Source organism: Panthera pardus, unplaced genomic scaffold, assembly GCF_024362965.1.
Source record: "Panthera pardus isolate Hobbes unplaced genomic scaffold, ASM2436296v1 HiC_scaffold_16, whole genome shotgun sequence".
Lineage (NCBI taxonomy): Eukaryota > Metazoa > Chordata > Mammalia > Carnivora > Felidae > Panthera > Panthera pardus.
Genome location: NW_026526721.1, coordinates 156,921,820 through 156,939,114, shown reverse-complemented (window position 1 = coordinate 156,939,114; position 17,295 = coordinate 156,921,820). Strand labels below are relative to the sequence as shown.

General features: G+C 50.9%; 1 long non-coding RNA gene across 1 annotated transcript in view; it reads right to left on the bottom strand.

The window, feature by feature from the left end:
• Positions 1-1,785: 1,785 nt before the first annotated feature.
• Positions 1,786-17,295, bottom strand: part of LOC128777357 (uncharacterized) — a 121,015-nt gene continuing 105,505 nt past the window's right edge. Inside the window, exons 3-5 of the long non-coding RNA XR_008422661.1 lie at positions 14,596-14,695; positions 4,095-4,200; positions 1,786-1,797 (exon numbers count right to left, since the gene is read on the bottom strand). This is a non-coding gene — a long non-coding RNA (uncharacterized LOC128777357). The remainder of the gene's footprint in view (positions 1,798-4,094; positions 4,201-14,595; positions 14,696-17,295) is intronic.

Genomic DNA, 17,295 nt, shown 5'->3' with positions numbered 1-17,295 from the left:
ACTCCATCTCTAAACTTGCCCCCTTGGTGCTGAAATACGGTGGCGTCACATGTGAGGTTTACGTTAGGCACATAGAAACACATGGACTCTGGAGACCTCCATTGGTTTCCAGCTCTGCCAGGTCCCTACCTGTGAGGCCCTGTGGAAAGAGAGCCCACCTGTCAGTGCAGGTGACAGGTCACATTACCAGCATGGGAGTGTCAGACAAGTCTACACTCCAGGAAGGGTCCTCTTGTGCTTGGCTGTCATCCAGCCAAGCTGGGGACACACGCCCGATGGAGAGCCGTGGCACTCTTGCACTCAGACCAAGGCATTTACACTCCGGGGACCTGGGGCCATCTACAACATAGATGTGCTCCCCATCTGTGCGGCTGCAAGAGGCCTCGGTCTCCCCAGGAGTCTCCCCCGGGGCCACCATCTGTAACTAGGGGTCCCCTCCCCTCCACCTTGCCCTTTTCAAAGCCGCCACCCCCACGTATCAAACCCGAGACCCGCGTTCACCCCGTGTGTTCCCGGCACCCAGCAGGAAGCGCTCAGTTGAGGGGCGCTCAAGCCCCCCGAGGGGCCAGAACACCGTCTCACAGTGGGAAGCCCGCAGCACGGTCTTCTCTGTGGACGCTAATGCCGGGAGGGGGGCCGCTTCCTTACCAGTGGAGGGGGACACTCGTGCTGGGGGGCAAACAGCCCCGGGCACCTGTTGGTGGTGGAGTCCACGCTGCGCACAGGAAGAGCCACAGCCGCGTGCAAGCTGGGCTTCCAGGGGCCCTGGGCGTGCCCCGGGATGCGCCGCGCAGGGTCCTGGCGGCCGGTGCCTGTGGTGGGGTGTGACCCTGGTGTTGTGAAGTAGCCGTTCTCTGAGTGGCAACGGCCTGATTCACAACACCAGCTGCCCCACCGCACCGTGCCGGGAGGTCACTGGGGCCGCTGGCGGTGGTGCGGTCGCGTCCTCGGTGCTGCTGGCACGGGGGGAGGGGACAGAGAGCAGCCGTGGGTTAGACGCGAACGCGAGCAGTGTCGACATCTCATCTCCCTCTACCCTCGTCCCCTGGGCGTTCCCTGTTTGCCACGTCCTCGGCCAGCCCTCCCATCCCCCGGAGTCATGGGTGGCGTCGGGGGCTCCAAGGAGCCCGGGGCCCCTGGACGCAGACGTACCTGCGCATCGGTGCTTCTCTGGGGGGGCCCTCCTGCCTTCAGCAAGTCCTCGGTGGGAAATACAGCCCCCCAGAGCTTGTGCATCCCCGCCCTGGGAGGTGGCTCGGTAACCAGATATTCCTAAGTCAAAGTGGTGAGCCAAGTTTTTTCCTCACTGAAACTTACGTGGCAGGAAGGCAGGGACCCCCAGTCGCTCTGCTGCCACACGCGGAAACCACACTCGCCTCGTGTTCTAAGTAGCGACTCTGCCAAGACCCCCTACCTCTGCCCCTTCCATCTGTCCGTCCTCAGACCCCGAAGGCTGCGTGGAGCCGCTCCCTCGTTTACTGAGGGTGACCAGGCTCAGAATGGAATCCAGCGACGGAGAGTCTTTCCGAGTCATCCTCCAAAGGGGGGGAACACATTCCAAGCACAAAGTAGGGGTGATCGCTGAAGATCTGAGGCTGTCGCGCAAACCAACAAAAGCCGTGAGACTGACCGAAAGGAAATCGGGTGGTCGGTGTGAACCCCGATGAGCCGTCACTGTGCTCTGCCTTTCCACCAGCAGGTGACCCGCCGGGCTGCTCGGCAATCAGATTCAGCGGGTGGACACGGAGGAGCGTGTCAGCAGTGAAATGACTTTGGAATTCTCGTTTTGGTGTTCGCCTAGGTTTTTATCAGCATTAGGAAATTATGCAACATAAACTGACATGAAAATAGCATTTGAAGCTGAATCCCTATTTCCAGGTGTCGATAAACACTTTTAAATGAATAGCTTCTTTGGCCAAAAATGGCTCCTGCCTGCTGCATGGTTCTTAGTTAGTTACCCGATCAAGAAAAATGTTTTCCACTTTCTGCCATCTATCTTGGAACCTGCTTTATTTTAAGGACGCAAAGTTGGCAAGTTCCTAGCACTGGATGTGGCACAGAAGTTCTACCAAAGTTCTTGCCAGAGTTGGGGGAGGCAGAAAGTTTGATAATTCATCAGCCACAGTGGTGCCGTGTAAACCACTTGGCCTTGGAGTTCAGAAACATCTGAATTTTTATGTCTACTATCGAAGAATCCTGGCTGGGACAGTAGGCCATGATGTCTACACTCGGGCCTCTATGGGCCACAGCACTGCTAAGCTGAGTGTCTACTGTGCATGGGCTGCCCGTGCCAGGCCCCAGGGTGTGTGTTCAGACTGTCCCTTCCTATTTGTGTTCCCAGGGCCGGTTGCAGAACCTTCTGGGCCTCAGTTTTAGTATCCACCGAACAGAGTAGTAAGATTGGAAAACCTTGCATACGGCAAACACCTGATATACACGTGTATTTGATAAGTGTTGGCACCAAGTTATGTGGCTGGCTTGCTGAGCTTTGGGTAGAGAGACATCCCAAAATTTTTCTGTCCAGTGGATTGTCTTAAAGGCTAACAATCACCCACTCTGAGAATGAGCAAGTTCTAGAAAGTGAGATTAGTTCCTTGTAAAAATAAAGCAGGGGGACTGTTAATTGCCAGTGCTGAGTGGCCAGAAACTTCAGCAAAGTTAGTGCCCTTTTTTGGCCAAGACTGTGTACGTGGGAAGGTGGTACTGGTACCAAGTTCCTAAAACTGAAACCTGCACAGATTCCTATGAGGGCAAAACATCACAAACCTGGGGACTGGTATTCCTACATCTGAGGGGCAAAAGGAGACTGGGGAATAGGGGAGAAGCTGAGGCCATGAACACAGCTGTCCATAGCCACCTCTTCTTGGTTCTGTCTACAACTCACCAGTGCTCAGGGTGTCAAAGAGAGATAAAAAATGATTGTCTAAAAAAGTAACTTCAGGGGCACCTGGGTGGCTCAGTCGGTTAAGCGTCCGACTTCGGCTCGGGTCATGATCTCACGGTCCGTGAGTTCGAGCCCCGCGTCGGGCTCTGTGCTGACAGCTCAGAGCCTGGAGCCTGCTTCAGATTCTGTGCCTCCCTCTCTCTCTGACCCTCCCCCGTTCATGCTCTGTCTCTGTCTCAAAAATAAATAAACATTAAAAAAAAATTAACAAAAAGTAACTTCAAATGCTTGTAAGGAGTTGGCAGTGTGCAAAGCAGGCCTGGCCCTCTTTTTTTTCCCCTTATCCTTCACTGCCCTCCTCCTCTCCCTCTCGGTTTTTCTAACTTCTCAAATATGCCATATTCTTCCCTACCACAGGGCCTTTACACAAGCTGCTTCCTTCACCTAGCATCCTCCTTCTCCATTTTGTGTAGTTTAATACCAAGTCCTCCTTCAGACTTCAACTCCAAAGTCACCTCCTGGACTGACTCCCATCCCCCAGACCAGACTGGACTCCTCACGACATGCTTCCCAGGCATCTGGGACTCTTCCTTCAAGGCACCTGTTATACAGTGTGCATGACGTCTCTTCCACTCAACTCTAAGCTTGCCATTGGGTCCCCAGCATTGGCCACATGGGGGATGCTGGATTAATACTGGCTGGGTGAATGTATGATTTAAAGGAAGATTCTTATAGTCCAGTGACTCTACTGCAACCTTGTAGATGAATCTGTGACATGAATCAAAACGGCACCAAGGACCTGAGGGGCATACACGGTGCTATTTGTAACGAATGATTTTATATGAATAGATGACTGCGGGACCTAACTCAGCTCCCTGCCTTTAGGCTAACCCCACCCTCATCTACAGGGCATCAGGAGGATTCTCCCAGAGGGTCTGTCTAATCTGGCTGAACCTCTCCAAGGCTCCTTTTGTGCCCCCGATAGAGTCTCAGATCCTAATGCACTTCCCTGCTTGACCCCCGCCCCCCACTTACGGAGCAGGAGTGCCCACAATACACCACGTGGGCATGCTTCCGTGGACTGAATGCCCCTAACCCTTTCTACCCAGTGCACCCCTCTTCCTGCAGTCGGGCTCCAGGGTCAGCCCTCAAGAAGGTCCTCTGGCCCCTTTGCAAGCTCTTGACCTGGTGGCATCTAGGATTTTTGTACCTTTTGCGTCCAGTGTTGTTCCAGGCTTCAGTCCTGTTTTAGGAGACAGTGGTCCCAAGGGCAGCGGCCATTGTGGAGTCACCGGTAGCTGGGATCTGCACGGCACCTGAAACACAAGAGCTTTCAGCTTAGATGTGCTCTCAATCGGCAACAAAGTCCTGCAAAGCTGGGGGGCTGCGGACACCAGTGGGTTAACGATTTGTCCTCACTGCTCCCCATGAATCATCAGCGTCCAGAGAGCCCAATATTTTGCCATCGAATGGCATTTCTTCATCTCCACGGCCGCCCTGTACCCCCAGCGCAGACCCCTGCCCTCTCACCAGGACACAACACACACACATCCAACTGTCCCTTTGTGAGTCACTCTTCACTCTGCAGCCTGAGTGATCCTTTTAAAATATGAATCAGAGCGTGTCCCTGCTTTGCTTCAAACACTTGCTCCCTTCCCATCATACCCAGAATAAAATCCAAATTCCCCGCGAAATCCCACAGGTGCTGGTGACTCAGCTCCCTCCCTGTGCCTGTCCACCGTCACCTCCCCTCCTCATGGACTTAGCTGCACTCCCTCTCTCAGATCTTGGAACACAAAGATAGACCATATGGTGCCTTCTGAAATTAAAGAAGCAGGCCTTTCCTGTAGATGGAGCATTTTGTGGGCTCAAGAAGGCACCTCTTTCCCTGGGCAGACACAGAACTATAACAGGGCATGTGACCCGGTGAGTGGTTTTGGTCTTCACGCAACCCCACCTGCCAGAGGGCTGGGGGCTCTAGCGTCATCCAGCCACACTGGAATGGCAAAGCTGGAACCTACCCTGTCCTCTCCCACCTCAGGGCCTTCCTCCCAACTTTTGCCTCCCTAAGGACCTCAACTACCCCAGGAGCATTTTTCAGGGAATGTAAGATTTCTGGTGTTCCAAAATCCTGCATCGATTTTAACCAAAACCTTTTATCTCGTTATTTTCTACATTGGCCTGCTTATGATCACTACAGACTTGATGGGGTCAAGCCAGCTAATTGTTTAGTCTTGTTTTGTTTTTTTTAAGTCACAAAATGGCCACTCGGTGCTGGCAATCCCAAGTACATGGCATTTATCTAAGCTGTATAACATCAGAGGTCTCAAATCAACAAACTGTTTTGCCGCCTGGTACTTCTGGGAAAAGATGACAGCAACAGGAACACAGGGGGTTCCCTCATCAACCACCTCCCAGGTTGAACAAGAGTCAACACAAACTCGTTCGGCCTCGGACACCAGCCCTCAGTCTGGCTGGCTCCGTGGGGGGCGGGAGGGGGGCGGGAGGGGGGCTCAGGGCTCCAACCCCACTCCAGATCCTACTCCAGTCCGTCTGGGAGTGAAGCTCAGGAATCTACCCCCCCACCCCATCCCAGGGACTCTGATAAGCCAGATTTGGGGACCACTGCTTTAAATCCAGGGCTCTGTTAAACACTGACATTCCCAATGAGCCTCAGAGCAGCAGGAGTCCCATACGGCTTCAGCATCTTCAGAGGCAAATTCCATCTTGCCCACGTGGCGGGTGCTGCTGATGTCCAGCACCACTGCTCCCACGTACAGAATGTCCTAGGCCTGGGGGCTTCCTCGGGTCAGGAGTGGGAACAGGCGTGTGTCAGCTCGGTGTCAGGGAGCGGACATCCTCAGGAGCCCCCACCAGCGGCACAATGGGGTTGGTGGACAATACCTTGCTCTCCTGCCCCACAGAGCAGGACCCTGGTGGACAGCACAAGCCTTATTGGGCCCCTCCCCTCTCACCTCCCCAAATCCAGCCGTGCTTTGGTGTCTGTGTTAAATGCATGTAAGGGCACCCACGTGCTGAACAGGTGTATCTTACCACGTTCCCATGGTCACTTTCAGCAGGGCGGGCCCAAGGTGAGGGGAACGAGTCACCTGCTCTCAGATGCTGACCCCACTCTTGCAGGAGCAGGACTGCGAGCGCCTCCCGAAATTTTGCATCCTGGGCCTTCTCATTCGCTCACCGTTCTGATGTGCAGGGAGTGAGAATACACAAATCAGGCAAAACAACCCACTCCAAGTAGGTGTTTATTCTAGAGTGTGTCGTACTTACGTTTCTTCATCGCTTTTTCATAGACACTAACCCTCTAAAAGGAAGACCCTTTGGCCCCAAAGCTCCAAGGTATTAGGATCATTCTGCACAGTAAGTAGTCACAGATACTGTTATAAGCATTTAAGACAGCATGTCTACTCTAGGACAATGGCAAAAATAAACCTGAATGCAACCTGGGAATTCTGCTTGCTTTAGCCCATCTTGGCTGATGCCGTCCAGGTGGACTTCAAAATACAAACTCCTGGTCAAGGAGGGCTGCCTGGCCTGCGGAGCACAGCCCCGGAGTCTATTAGCACAGTTAATATTGCATGCAAATAGATTTCCCCGCTTCTGTCATGCCAGTCCATTAATTCAGCCCCTTGTCTGCTACATCTTTATCCTTGGCAGGTTAATCCTGCCAAATGCCTTTGCTGGAGCACATGTCACGCTGTGCCTATGTCCAACAATGCAATTTTGCTAATCCTGTTGTCTCAGCTTTGTGGCCCTGTCTGGCCAATCCAATGGTGGAAAAAGTGCATATGAGGTTTTTTTGCCAAGATCTTTCTCCTACTCTGGCACCCGCCCCTTCCTCTTCCTCTTCTTTATTAATTTTTTAAATTTAAATATGGTTTCAATTAAATGGTTTGAAAGTCAACCACAGTGTTTGGACAGCTGCCATTGCCAATGTCATTCAGCAAGAATGCCGAGGCTCTCAGCGGGCCTCCAGACTCCTTCCAGTAGCTTCGCCCGGCTGCCAGCCGAACGTGGTAATGGGAAGGGTTAAACAGGAAAATCTGCGAAGCGTCTCTTCTTTCTCCTAGGTTCTCCAAGGCCTGAAGATGACTGAATGGAGCAAATACATCTCGCCCACCATCTTAACGATGCCAACCTCGTTACGGCGTAGTGGGATCGTTAACATGGATTATTAGAACAGGTGCACCCCTTCCTGCAACCACCTTTGTCTGCTAGGCACCTGACATGGGGACAGCACCTCCAGGCCCCACAGTGGACCGCTCCTCCTGTCCATGGCCTGGTGGGGTTAAGAACATGGGCTTTATAGTCAGATCTGCCCAGGTTCAAATACCAACCGGTCTACTTTCTACCTCTGCAGCAACTAAGGCACATGGTATCACCTCTCTGGACTCACGTGTCCTCATCTGTAGAATGGGCATGACCACAGCACCCAAAAGATAGAACTGCTGTGAAGATTCAGTGACTTAATATACTTTGATCACAATGAATGAGGCTGGCACACACATACATGTAAGTTTATCTTAGCACAGATTTGAAATTTGTCAAAATGGACTGCCACCTGCAGCTTACTATAGTACGTATCCAAAGTGCATGGTCGAATTCCGCACGGGCATGTTTTTTAGGGTCTCCAGATGTAAATTCCACTCTCTGGCCTGCTAATGACGGAAATCTGGCTCTACGGAGACCTTTGTAAGTGCCCCTACCACTGCTCTCTGTGTTATCCCTGGCCGCTGTGGCAGGTGTGAACCGTGTTCCAGGTGGATGAACAAGGGTCTGTGGTGAGATTCCCAGTGACTCAGTCCTGGCTCTGCTCCCACCTGACCCTGGGCGAGGCGTGCAACCTCTGAGACCCTTCCGCCACAAACGGGAGTGTCGGTTCTACAGTGCAGGGTTATTGTGAGGGTTACAGTCAAAAGCACAGGCGAGCCAGTCGGCAAGCTGCTCAACACGAGCTCAGGGCCCTCCTCATGGCTGGTAAACCACAGACTACCCTGGCTCGTTTCTTTTCCCGAACGCCCTCAGCTGCAGAGTCCCTTCTGTGTAAGTGTGCACTTAGCCTTCTGGTCTGAGCCCTAAGACTTATGAGTGGGTTTTCTTTCTTCATTTACTTTTACTTATCTGATGAAAAAATGCTTTTATCACATAGGTAGGTACCCCTAAGAGAGAGAGAGAGAGAGAGACAGAGAGAGAGAGAGAGAGAGAGAGAGAGAGAGAGAGAGAGAGAGAGAAAGGATTCCCCTAAACAGTTTAAGGCCGTTATAGAAAATACATACATTTCCTCAAGGTGTTTTGCTTTATCTAATGATCCAAATTCAATGGCCATAGGGTGTTTAAAATGCTCTTCAAAGATTAAAAATAATTCATTAAGTCCAGCTGGTACACATATGAGGAGACTGGCATTTTCACTTACTGTTTTGTAGAGTGTTAACTGCCTTCTTCCTTGAAAATAATTTAGCAATATAAAACAAAAGTCCTTAAAGGAAGTAGAATTGACTTGGTAATTCCTCTCATAGGATTTTATTCAAAGGAAAGAATAAGTATGCAAAGATGTTTAAGTACACTAACTGCAGAGTTACTGAGAGCAAAAAGGAGAAAAATCTAAATGTCCCAAAGTTGTCGGTTGAATAACTATGCAGCAATTTAAAATGAGGACAGTGGGGTGTCTGAGTGGCTCAGTTGGTTAAACATCTGACTCTTAATTTTGGCTCAGGTCATGATCTCAGTCACAGTTTGTAGGTTCAAGCCCTGCATCGGGCTCTGCTCTGAAAACGCAGAGCCTGCTTGAGATCCCCCACCCCCCGCCCCTCTCCCATGCGCGCTCTCTCACTCTCTCTCTCTCAAAATAAGTAAACTTAAAAAGTAAACCGAGGAAAGGATACGTATATTAAAGCGTGTGGGGAAAAGGCAGTTCCACGTGTGCTGCCCTGTGCGTAGGAACGAGTGGTGTTCGAATGACGGTGTGTATGTGTAGGTTTCAAACTGCCCCTGTGTTTGGACAAAGCTGATGTGCACTCTGATGTGAGCACTTAGACCCCTGCATGGTAACCTTGAGAGCAGAGGGCTAACCCTGTTTGGTCCTGATGCATCAAGACAGGGTTTTGCTCTTGATGGAAGGAGAGGATTTTGCTACCGAGAAGAGCTACACGCCTCCCTTGGCAACGAGGCCCCAACCACCACCTATTCTTCCCAGATCCTGCTGGATCTTCTAGTAAATTAAGTCCAGTCATTAGCGGAGGACTTACTGTGTACCCACGACCAGACCTGACACTTCACATTCATTATCTGGTTGAGGTGAGAGAGTACTGTTTCGCCAATTTCCTACTTTAAGAAAACGGAGAAATAAAAGTACTAAATTATTAAAATAAAGTAAAATGGAGACTTGGAAGCCACAACTAACTTACCCGGCAAGTGGCCGCACAGCCCTGGTTTGAGCCCAGAGCTGCTGGCTCTCGGGGCCCTTAGGCTACAAAATACATCTCTGGCACGATCCCAATTCTTCTGCTGGCATCTGAGTCAAGGTAGACCTCCTGAATTCGCAACTCTCTTTCGCATTTATTTGTTCCAAGTTACAGCTATGCCAAATGCAATGTTTTTCCTTTTCATTTTAGTCGTTCACAAATCCTATACTTAAGTTTCAAGGGGGGTGAGGAGAATATGGCACAAATCCCCCACAAAACCCCAAGACTCTTTTTCTGCAAAAATTAGGAAATTCTAGCATCCAGCACGATGCAGTGATTCATTAGAAAAATCCTATACACCTCAAGTCGACCGCACAGATCTTAATCCGGTTTTCGTTTGCCAATCTCTTGAATGGGTTTGTAACACTTCACGTGATCGAAACATGATGGAATCGTGCCATTTGCAGAATGAGCAGTTGTGACTCTGGCCTCCGTGGCTCCGACGAGGCCACTGAGGCACAGCCGTGTGTCGCCTTGGCGAGAACTCCTGCTGAGCGGGCAGTCCGCGGAGCCCGGGTCTCGAGAGAGTCACGCTTGCCCAGCAGAATGCAAACGTCCTCGAGCTCTGCTTACTGCACAAAAGGCAGCACCGGCTTCCTGTTACGTTTCCTCTGGCAGGATCGATCCCACATCCCAGCCAGACCTGGGGCCCCCGCTGGCGATTAACCTCACAGAGGCGAAGCTCCTCCTGGCACTGGGCTGCTGTAGCTGAGTGCAGGTAGGGGGTGAGGGGCTGGAATAAAGGCTGGGAGCAGAATTAGAAGCACATGACGTGTCTGAGGAGGCCGCTCCCTGCATGTGCTGCAGGAAGCTTTTTTTTGTGGTGGAATCACTGCCAGAAAATTCACTTTTGCCATGCATGCTATTTAGCATCATGGAGGGGGTTTATGATTTCTTCTTTTCTACGGTGAGAATAGCTAGTGGTGCTTCCCTGCCCCCCCCCCCCGCCCCATTCCTTTTTAGCTAAGTGAAAGTTGGCTGCATCCAGGATCTCTGGTGGCTCTAGGGATGTACTCAGCACTCACTTCCTGTCAGAGGGATAGAGAGTGCTCAGGTTTCTCTACTCTAGAAGATTTAACTGACAATCACACGATTTAAAGAGGCCTGTTTTTGACTCTGCTCTCGGGACTCTGCTTTTGTAATTCTTCACTGAATTTGAAGATGCTTGAAGGCTGCTGGCATTTTTTTTTTTTTTTCTTCTAAGTTGGGGTGATCTCATTTACTAGGTTTGTCTCAGAGGGGTGTGAGAGGATGTGATCCAGGGAGGTGAAAGTCCACATGCATTCAGCAGAGGTGGATGCGACTTCCCTGAGACACTAAGAGTTTCCAAAAGGGTTGTCAGCTCCTTGTCTTTCCTAAACGATGCGGCTTGTAACTATTTTAGGGTCCAAGCAAAAGGCAGAAAACCCTTGCTTTAAAGAATCCCTCTACACAGAAGCCTCTGCTGATACAAAAACCACCTAAGGAGTGACTTCAAGAGAAGAAGGAAGTTTCTTCCTTAAAAGGAAGTTTCCTCCATACCCTAAAGACCACGTTCGCGGCACATTTCATTTTCGGGCCATGCCCGTTGTATAAAGAGAAGTCCATCTGCATTTATCTCTGAAAAGGGATTTCTTTTGAAAAAGGACCTCCCTCCCCGGCAAGCCCCGAAGACATATTGACAACAGGAGGATTAAGACACAACGACAATAGGGGGATTATTTCCTAACCTGGTGTGTGACAAACGCCTATTAATAAACGAACAAGCCGGTCCTGTCTCCGTTTTCTCTCAAACACAAAGCCCCATCGCCCAGTGACCAGAGCCAAGGCGTGCACGGAGTTGCTGAGCTCTCTCCCCGTCCTGCCGCTGGCCCAGGACCCGGCAGAGGTCCCCCCCCCCCCCCCCCGCCTGCCTGAGCACCCCCGGCCCCGACGGAGGTGGCTGTGCAGAGGGCCGGCCCTGTCACCCCGGGCAGGTGGGTGCTCTCCGCTCCTGTCTGTCCCTCCTGCTGTCTTGCCTCCTGTCATTTCTGTTGCAGGCGACGATGTTTCTTGCCGGACAAAATATATGTTGGAGAAGCTTGACCAAGCAGCTTTTTCTCAAGGAAAAACGGAAGCTGTTGTCTGAAAACCCCGACCGGCGCGTTGAGGCTTCAAAGGCCTGGCTGGGCAGTTCTGGTTCTCAGCAGAGACCTACGTGTTTCGGGAAGTCCTGCTCCCTCCCACAATTCCTGGCCTCTGTCACACCGGCTTTGCATTCTCTTCTCTCCAGGACGTCTCCCAAGAGACGATCTCTGAGAAAATGCAGCAACTGACACAGTCTTGGAGGAAGAGAATGTCTTAATGAAAGGCGGCTTAACCCAGGAGCAAGGGGAGGTTCTGCTGGACGGAACGAGCTACCTGTACACGAGCACCAAACGCTCCGGAGAAGATAACGGCAACCGGCTTGAGAGAGTGATGAGTCACCACCCGTCCTGAGCACGCAGCCCTCAGGAGGGGACATACTGGCACACACAGCACACCTGGGCTCGCCCACCTGCGATGGCCACTGCAGCGTCACGCGCACAGTCTGTTAGGAGACCAGCCAGCCGCCATTTAGAGATCACTAGCAAACTCGAAGGACAAATCACAAGTCTGAATCTTTCTGTGGTTACTAACAGCTTCCGGGGGCTGGGAGCAGTCGCCTCCTGGAGGGTCCACTCCCCCAGATTCCAGGCCTAGGCACATCACTGGCATGACTTTTGTAGTGTGCCATTATCGGAGTAGCTCAGGGACCCACTGCTGTTAGCCCCGGGAGGAGCCCCAGATCAGCTGGATTTGGGAATTCCTGTGGAACTCTGGGCCCTGGTGCCACACCTCTGAGTCCTGGGGGCAGGGACAGCTTTCTTGCAAGTGAAGGGGCTCACACGCCTGGGGTAGGGGCTTACTCAGAGGAATGGGAAGGTGGGACGGACCAAGGCAGAGGGTAGAATTCAGGGGGGTCCGTGCAACTTCCTTGGGAACACCATTTAAAAAAATTCTTTGTATAATGATTTACGGATGAAACTGAATGAGGAATACTTAGACAAATATCCCGGAAACTTCAAATAAAGCACTTCTGAAACCCTAGGTATCTTAGTGTACGTAGTTAAAGATACTGTGAGAAGAGGTCCATCCAGGACATGCAAAGATCAAGAGCCCCTACCCCTGTGGATGTGGATGTGGATGTGGATGCCGTGGAAAGGTGGACGTCAGCACAGATACAAAGATGTAGCCCAACCCTCACAGCTGTGGCCCCATCTGACCTCACTGCATCCAACAGCCTTATGTCCACATGCTTTCACACCCTGTGCCTCAGTTAAAAAAAATTTTTTTTTAATGTCTATTTATTTTTGAGAGAGAGAGAGAGAGTGAGAGAGTGCATGAACAGAGTAGGGGCAGAGAGAGAGAGAGAGAGAGTGACAGAATTCAAAGCAGGCTCCAGCCTCTCAGCTGTCAGCACAGAGCCCAGCACGGGGCTCGAACCCAAGAACCGTGGGATCATGACCTGAGCGGAAGTCAGACGCTTAACCAACTGAGCCACCCAGGTGCACCCCCCCTAAAAAATTTTTTTTGATGTTTATTTTTGAAGGAGAGAGACAGTGTGTGAGCAGGGGAGGGGCACAGGGAGAGGGAGACACAAAATTCGAAGCAGGCTCCAGGCTCTGAGCGGTCAGCACAGAGACCAACGTGGGGCTCGAACTCACCAACTGCGAGATCATGACCTGAGCTGAAATCGGATGCTCAACCATCTGAGCCATCCGGGAGCCCCTGTGCCTCAGTCTGCTTACCGCTAACATGGGAATAACAATACTCTTGAGCCCCCAAATTGGACATCATGTGTCTTGCCCACAGCCAGGCTGCAGCCAATGCAGAACGCCTCGTCATAAGGCACAAAATAAATCTTGCTGACCTGTAGGTACTGCTGAGCTTCTCCATCCTTATTCTGGACACAACACAGGATGTCCAGCTTCCTTCATTCTACAAAAAATTCCAGAAAATTGTCACCCTCATACTCACTCAACTACAGACTTAGCAAAGGTAACGTTCGGACTCAGCTGAATTTCACGGGGGCTGGCTTTCTTTACACCAAAGGAGGCCCACCTTATCATTCATTTGCTGTCTTAAGTCTGGGCTGGAAAATTTGGAGAGGGATGGTGGGCACGACTGGCAGGGAATTCTCCCCTGCACTCGCGTATTTTTTAAGACACACTGACAGGGTGCAGCTAACATCACAACACCTTCAAGTGCCTCTTAGCTCTCATTTGACGCAATGCTTCTAGAGGCATGCTTTGATGGGTCTTTCAAGCCTGGATGGCAAGAGGATGAAGAGTTTCCTGTTTCAAGGCCCAGGCACTTTCCTCCTTCCCTCCTCCCCTCCTCCCCTCACCCCCAATTCTCATTCTTAGAAAGACAACAAAATAAAAACCAGATAGGGTGACAACACAATACTCTTTAGACAAAGCACCAAGCCCACAACCTAGCTGATGCCATTCCTCTGTCCCCTCACTCTCAGAGGCAACAGTCTGGGGGCAGAGGAGGAGAGGGGAGGGCTTTCAAGGAAAGCTGAAGAGAAAGGGCTGGAAAGAGAAGAGCCTCTGCAAAGCTTGTCTTCTCGGTCAAAGATCCACCCTGACTTCTGCTCCTCTTGTCCTCAAAAGCACCATAATGGATCGCAGTTTGTCCTCACGTTGCCAATAGGGAAAACTGAGATAGTGGGTCTTAAAGCAAACTTTTCTGGGAGCAGCCTATTTATCTTTACAAAAATTGCAGGTTGGTAGGGGCTAGACGTACTTTGTGAACACTCTTAACTTGACTCTGAAGCAAAATTTGCTTCGTACTCAATGCTTTTTATTTCCTTTACACCTACAATGGTTTCAGACCGGCAAGGTGAAGGGGTAATGAAAAATGGCAGCTTGTCCACTGGCAAACATTTCCAAACACCACCTCTGTTACCTTTTCCAGTTTTTAGAACCATGGGCAGCTTATGGAGGTGTAGGAGACAATGGGGGAGCCCTGGAGTCAGAAGGTGAGGGTTACCATCACTTACTGCTGTATGACCCTGGGGCACTCACTCATCTATCCCAAGCTCCAGCTGCATCACGAAGAACACGGAACTGGATTATTATAATTGAACAAGACAAGATGTCCACGTGAGGCTTTGCCATTTACGAAATCCAGCCCCCTCGGCCCCCACCAATGCCTAAGTACATTTAACTGTAAAACACCGCTCACCTTTCGTGGTTGCATCTGAGTGTCTGACCACGGAGTACTCATCAAGTAGAGGGCAGTGTGGCTGCAGTTCAGAGGGGACTCCCACAGAGAGCCTGGATACCTGGGACGGAAGGGTAAAGGTCAATGAGACAGATTGCCAACGACTGGCTGACAGTCTCCTCGTCGGAAATAGGAACTAGAATAAAATAGGAACTAGAATAACACTTCTCCTCCTTGGCTTTAAGAAGGAATAAAAGGGGGGCGCCTGGGTAGCTCAGTCGGTTGAGCATCCGACTTTGGCTCGGGTCATGACCTCGGGTCACGGTTCGTGGGTTCGAGCCCCGCGTTGGGCTCTGTGCTGACAGCTCAGAGTCTGGAGCCTGCTTCCGACTCTGTGTCTCCCTCTTTCTCTGCTCCTCCCCCATTCATGCTCTGTCTCTCTCTGTCTCAAAAATAAATAAACATTAAAAAAAATAAAAAAAGAAGGAATAAAAGGTAATCCACAGGCTCAATAAATATTCACAGCCATCATCATCACCATCATTGGCAACTCATCAATATGCACCCTAAGATCACAGAAATAACCCAAATGCCACAGTGGGGAGGTCCTACAGAGCTCTGTCTTAGGGAGCCCTGGAGGAGTGATGCACACTTTGGAACCTTCCTTCTAAATAACGCCCCTGGACTCAGAGTTCATTAAGCCAAAGGATAATAAGCATGTTGGTCGAACCCATTATGTTCTTGGAAGTGTTTTTCTCCAATATCAAACATTAGGAAGAAAAATTAAAAAGGGTCAAAGTAGAGGCATCCAGTTGATTCATAGCCAAGGTGGGCAACACGGTGTTCAGGTGTTTCTATTGTCAGATCACAGAAAAATAATGGAGAAAGGAAACATTATACAATTGACGTTGGTAGGAGAGCTGGACAGCAATATTGAGAAAACACTCTGATGCACATGAGGTAACTGTGCCCTTGTCCCTGGAGGTTAAGTGCTGTCCTTCGTTTCTGCCACACACTGACCCCACCATCCCCACTGAAATCAGGGGCAGGGTCCCCACCAGCATGCCTAGCCTATAGAGCTGGCCACCACACAGCTCTCCAAGGCAGTGCGTGCTGCCTCCCTACCATATTTCTCACGGCCTCAGCAGAGGGTCCCCTGAGCCTACTACTCTGGGGATGGTGAGGAAGTGGGTGTGGGGGGCACACGTGGTAAGTCTACTCCAACCTCCAGCCTTCCTAAGCCTTCGGTTCCTCCCTTCTGCATTATGCTAGGGAAGTTCTAGAACCTTACTGGATGTAGAACCATTGAGTCCAACCTACAGCCAGTCAGCAAAGAAATCTTCTAGAGCCACTTCCAACTGCTTGAGCTAAAACACATAAATTCAGAATTTCTCTATTCTACCCCCCTTAGCCTAACACCCTTAGAATCCATTCGCGGACATTTCTCAGGCTTTCATCAAAATGTAATTTAGCAAAATCTTACAATCCTTTTGGAGGAATGTCCCTCCTGGGCTCTCCCCACTCCTGGGCCTTGGGGACCCGATGCCACTCTGCCCACCGCATGGAGGTGGGGTCTTGGCTGAGGCAGGGCTCCCGGACCCCACCTCTTTCTGCTTCCCTAGTTACCTCCAGTGTTTTCCACTTGTGGAGACTGTTCTTTAGGAAGCAAAATTTGCTGACTGAGGTGCTCAGTTCTATGTTGGTGTTTTGCCAGGGATTTCACTCTGATTGTAGAATTAAAGAGTCCTTCTGATCATGAAAGGGTCTCAGAGGAATGAGCCTGAGGAAATGCCCTGGAGTTCTCTGGCCTGATAGTCCTGCTTTTCAGAATTTCCTCTCAAACTGTCTTTTGCAGCCTGGGCCTCGATAGTCACCTCCCAGCACCATACACTCCCCCCCCTCTCTTCCCTCCCAATGTCAAAACATCGTGAACTGTTATCAAAAAACAGACCGATTTCAGGTCTGCTGAGGAGGGACAGAGATGTCTGGGCAAGCTGGCACAGCTTCTGGAATGCCACCTTTTCCCAAGCCTGACTGCTGGGTGGTCCAGGCGCCCTCCGCACCTCTCCAAGACCCCTGGGGAGGAAGGTGTCATGGCCCCAGTTTTTTGTGTGAGGAAACGGAGACGTGGCCTCACCTGTGTGCTCCCCCACATCTATATGTGCCCCAGGTGACTGAGAGGGGAGAGAATAATGCATTCCTCTGGACCCTGGAGGGGAGTGAGGTGAGGAGGGAGAAGGGGCTCTGGGTCAGGCACGAGGGAGAACCTGGGCTCTGGCCACAGACCTCCAGACCCCCGCATTGCCAGAAGGCTGCGCCCTTCCTTCTCTGGACGATTGGCGATGTGCCTACTCTCCATGGCTTTTCCAAATTCCCTGGATGCAGAAGGGAGACCGACTTGGGCCATTCCCTTTATTTCTGCTTTAGAAGCACCTCCTTAAACTTCAGTTTTGAAAAGCCTGGAATTGGCAGTGAAATGAGCCTTTCAGATTATCTAAGAATTTAAAAACTTAACTGCTTCTGAAATGCACTTGAGAAAGTACAGGCTTCCTACAGGCAAAGCAATCCTCTATGTAGACTCAGCTTTCGGACATCACGCGTGACACTTCCAGACTAGTTACTGACCCAAAGGAAACAAGGTTAAAACTTTCAGCACCAGTATATAAGTATAGTGAGAGTGACTTAGCAAGTAAGCTCAATTCTGAGTTATATTGGGAGACT